The 5,017-nt window shown below is 45.1% G+C and overlaps 1 pseudogene; it reads left to right on the forward strand.

Moving 5' to 3' along the window:
• Positions 1 to 2,810: 2,810 nt before the first annotated feature.
• Positions 2,811 to 3,581, forward strand: LOC131291210 (endoplasmic reticulum lectin 1-like; annotated as a pseudogene).
• The last annotated feature ends 1,436 nt before the right edge of the window (positions 3,582 to 5,017 follow it).

The raw sequence follows: 5,017 nt of genomic DNA on the forward strand, positions 1-5,017 counted from the left end.
GGAAGGGAGGTGTGATAGAATCACCCCACCTATACATATTATTGCATAAACAACTGGCGCTAACCAATTGGTTAGCATACGAAGGGTTTACCAACAAGCTAGCTGGTAAACAAGAGGTAACCCAACTGGCGAATTTTGTCTCGTTATCATATCGTTATCATCTCGTTTGTTAATTTTCGATCTCCATAACGATACAAAGTGTTGCACCAAAAAAGGGGTGGGGATGCAACATTCAATCGGTTATTTTGTGGTGGTGTTAGTGCCAAACAGAGGATACGAATGTGTGCGTGCTATGTCACCATAATGGCACGCACACAACTATATAATCCATTTCGGATCTCAAATGAGACGAAGAAGACGGTGTTGTATTCTGCTCGAGCCGCCAACGCGGAAATTTTTATTTTTCGTCGAACTCCTCCGCTTCTTCAACATTCTGCTCTCCCAAGGGCGGTTTCTTCCTCCGGTGTTATTTCTGTTGAACGAAACAAACCAAGGAATAGAATTAGTGAATCGCTGTTATAAATGGTTATGATTTTGCACTACCACTTTGTTTACTTACCGATTCTAACACATGAGCTGACACTGTTCTCGACTTGTTGATGGATCCTATTAGTTTCTGTTTAGGCGCCATGAACATTGAAAATTCAACACACTTTTGCGGAAGGTACAACACTTAACATTTTTTCACTCGACTGTTCAGGCGCTGGATGTTTCGAAGACTGAAAACTTCATCGCGTCGCGATTGACAGTTGGTGCGTGATGGCATTCATACAGACGACCTTTTTTATTCTCTACATGATTGACCGACATAAAGTGCACCAACACACATTCGGGTTGCTGTGCACCCAGCGGGCATTGTTGCGCATCATTTGCCTTGCAACGCTACACATTTTGGCTAATCTTTAGCTAATCCTCGAAAAAGATTAGCCAAAGATTAGCCAAATATGAATGAACGAATCGTGACGTCACGCGTGACCATTCGAATGGTTCACGCGATCGCCTCGCGTGAACTCTCCTCTCTTCGTGTGTACATTCGACCTGCACCTCGAGGTTCCCAATACCCGAGGCTTACACAACACCCCAGAATGAAAAGAAAGCAAATCATTTTTGTTCAAGAAAGATGTTCTTTATTATTACACCACTTCCAAATGATGCCGTCGCCTCTCCACATGCGTTCTTTTCACATTTGGTATGAAAACATAACGTTTTCACGCGTAAATTCGTCAACTTATTTCACTGAAAACTTATCACTGTGTTCGCACCAAAACCCAAAACAACTATGATCGAGTTGTCAAGTTTCACTCGCAGAGCTCGTTCGTAATCGCAGCGCTAGGAGAGGGAATGCAAATAACGCCATACACACGCAAGTACATGTACCGTATGCATGATAATGTGCTCCGGAGTAGTGTGGCATTTTTAAAAAATGAATTGTGTCGCACTTCGCGAGCAAGTGTGGGATCTTACGGGGGTGCGGGGAGAAAAATCATGAAATTTGAGGGGAATTTGATAGGATGTATTGCAACAATGCCTGCTGGGCAGTGTGGGAATGCTACACGATCGGCTCCGCTATTGCAATGTGTCAGACTGAAAGAGAAGATGTGAAAGGGCAGATGTGACTTCTCCCCTAGCACACCGGTTCATCATTTGAACGAGAAGGAAGACAAAGTGTGCAAGAGAAAGCTGACAGTTCTGGACACGCGGGGGTAGGAATCTGTGGAAACGGGGCAATGTTGCATGTCGCCGTCAGTTGGGAAACGCACTCAAAGTGCAGCGTAGGCTATGTACTAGCTCGCACCGGAAAGCCACCCTTTACCACTTTGACCAATTATAACACAAGTTGAAATCATCTAGCCGAGTCAACTATTTCGGCAACCGTCACAAACACTTTCATAAAAACCGTGTAAAATCGTTCAAAAAGTTGGTATAAATAAAGAACCGATAGTTGGACAAAAGAGATTGATTTCTCCCGGAACGTCGAAGTCCCCCTACCCGAGGTAAGGCCCGACGCTTCCCAACGTGCCGTACCGTGTATTTGGGAAACACCTTACCGTCCGTCCACACGGCGCTGCGACAATTCTGCGACCGGGGTTTCTGCGACCGATTTGTGCTCACCGGAAGTGTCAAAGTAATCAAAAGTAGCCCAAGTCGGCCATCTTGCATGTCAAAAGTGTCCCCACGTAACAATTTGACAAGCAAAATGTTGGCAGAGGGGGTGGGAAACGAAGAGAAATCGGCTATGGTGAACTTCGACGATTATTTCGTGGGTCGCGGGGGTGCGAAACGTACGGGGAAGGGTATTGGTGAAAAATTGAGCTCGATCGGCGGTTTGAAACCATTGGAAAAAAATAACAAAACTGAAAGAAGAAGACGACCGTCAAAACCAAACCAAAACATTCAGTTTCTACCACGAGTCTTGTTTACCAAATACATGTACGGGCATTGTACATTTCACTCTACGGTAAATTTACAATTAACTTTACAATATAGGAGTTGATAGGTCATTCGTTTATATTAGTCGTAGTGTTTGAAGTTAGTCCTTTTTTGTTGGCAGTTGGCCACGATTTGAAAGGGTTTCTACGACTAAGTGCTTTTCAATCTTGTGTGGCATAGTAAGGATGAGCTGGTTTAACGGCGATAAATGGTAACTACATATTGCACAGCGTGCTGTAAATTGAAAAAGGTGTGTTATCAACTATGAATACTTTTTAGGCAAACCCCCAGCAGATGTTGAGAAAATTGTGGTCACATCATCATGAAGGAAAAGTACTGCTGTGTGATCCCTTCCATTACGGCCAAGGAAAGTACCAGGGATGCGGAGTACAACGGACCGAGTCCGTTTGAATCGTTGGAATCACTATTTTCATCATCAGCTTGCCCGTACGGTATTGAAAGCTACGGGTCGTAAGAGTCTTGAAAGAATCCTACAAATGTAACTTTGTAATCAATCTGAAAGCAGGTTTGTGCAACCATGGTAAGTACAAACCACAAGACATGAAGGAAAACAAGATCAACTGCCGTCCCACCGGTGTTTTACCTCGTAAACTGAAATCCTTTTTGCAGATAGATATGGATGGATGGATGGATAAACTGCGGCAAAAATCGATGGCTATTTACTACTACTCGTTTCCATACTACTACATTCCATATGCCTTAGAATGGTTCAATTCACCGGGATCTCATTCACAATGAAAATGCATTTTGGTTCCGCTGGAAAGATATGGAGATTGACTCAGTCGTTGAGGAATGCGAAACACTTGTCACTTCAATGTCCAAACGTGCGACGAAATCGAAGGAATTGACATCGTGACTAGAACTATTGGATGGTGCCAATTGTCTCCCTGGTGTAAGAATGGCAATATGCACTTGACAAGGAATTTGTTATTTCCAACTGATTGTTTTTTTAGGGTTCTGGATAGCGGAAAATTTAATTGTGCTTCGGTGAACATGTACGCCAATACCATAACGACACTTTTATCTAGTTGGGGTACTTCAATGTGGACAAGCGTCGTGAGTAGTTGGAAAAGAACCAATCTGTACGATACAAGCGCAAGCTTAACAGGTTATTCGCCATGTCACGGTGAAGTTTCCGTTCGCGCCACATCGGTCCCTAGGGACTGACGAATTCATGAGTCGCGTCGGTTGATCAGTGTCAGTCCGCCAGTTTTGGTCCGCCAGTGTCAGTATGCCAGCGTCGGTCCGTCAGTGTCAGTCCGCCAGTGTACTTCATGTTCATGCACTCTCTTCGTTTCGTTTCACCGGTGCTTATCGTGCCAGTGACTAACATCGAACGAAATTGCAGACCGAGTGGCGTAAACGGAAAGTTTCACAAAATAGGCTGGGCGGTTAACGTGTTCATCAAATCCGTCAATCAACCGCATTAGGTCGAGATGAAATTGAAAAGTAGCGAGCGCTCGGCCACCAGCTCTGATGTGACTGCCCTTTTCATACTGAAACCGTGTCGCTGCGAATACATGCAGAATGTTGAATGTTCAAAAGATTTGTGATATTCTACCGCGGGTATCTGAAGGCATGTTGCTGCCAGAAAACATCCAGCAGCTCCAAAGGAAATCTATTTTTGTGATTAACAGTACCAATCATGTCGATAATTGAATAAAATAGATCCAACTTACAACCAATTCAAACTAATACGTTATGGTTAATGTAGGAGTAGGCATTGAAGAGAAGAAAGGAGAACTAAAGAGAGAGCGATCGCACGGAAAGAGAAGTTCCAGAACGAACGATCAGTCAGTAGCTAGGTGACAGTGTAAGGTGACGGACGGAATAAAGACTAGTGGATTCTACAATTGGCGCAGCCGGTAAAGCCAGGAAGAATAAAGAATAGAAGGAAAGGAAAGCGTTGGCTAGACTTCTCGCAAAGGAAAGGAACCTCTAGATCTAACAATGAAACTATAAAGTAGCGCAATCATAAGTCTGGCACGCGAGAATTCGCACCTTGACTACAATGCTACAAGTGAACCATACCAGAGTGACGAGGAAAAGTTAGAAAAGTGAGTGAGCCCTGCACATGCGTGGTACAAGTCAAACGAGTGGAATCCATAGCGCCACAGTGGAAACAATAGACTTCCAAGAAATGTGAGCCCGGCGCAGCCGTAGCACACGAGACACGTCTGGAAACCCGAAGTGAGTCCGGCATAGCCGTAGCACATGAGACGAGCCCGGTGGAACCCGTAGCGTGAAATTAGAATAGACCCAAGAAAAGTGAGCCCGGCACAGCCGTAGCACATGAGTCGTCTGGAGAACCCGAAGTGAGTCCGGCATAGCCGTAGCACATGAGACGGGCCCGGTAGAACCCGTAGCGTCAAATTAGAATAGACCCAAGAAAAGTGAGCCCGGCACAGCCGTAGCACATGAGTCGTCTGGAGAACCCGAAGTGAGTCCGGCATAGCCGTAGCACATGAGACGATTCCGGTAGAACCCGTAGCGTGAAATAAGAGTGGACCTAAGAAAAGTGAGCCCGGCACAGCCGTAGCACATGAGACGTCTGGAGAACCCGAAG

This window comes from Anopheles ziemanni, chromosome X (assembly GCF_943734765.1).
Source record: "Anopheles ziemanni chromosome X, idAnoZiCoDA_A2_x.2, whole genome shotgun sequence".
NCBI classification, from domain to species: Eukaryota; Metazoa; Arthropoda; class Insecta; order Diptera; family Culicidae; genus Anopheles; species Anopheles ziemanni.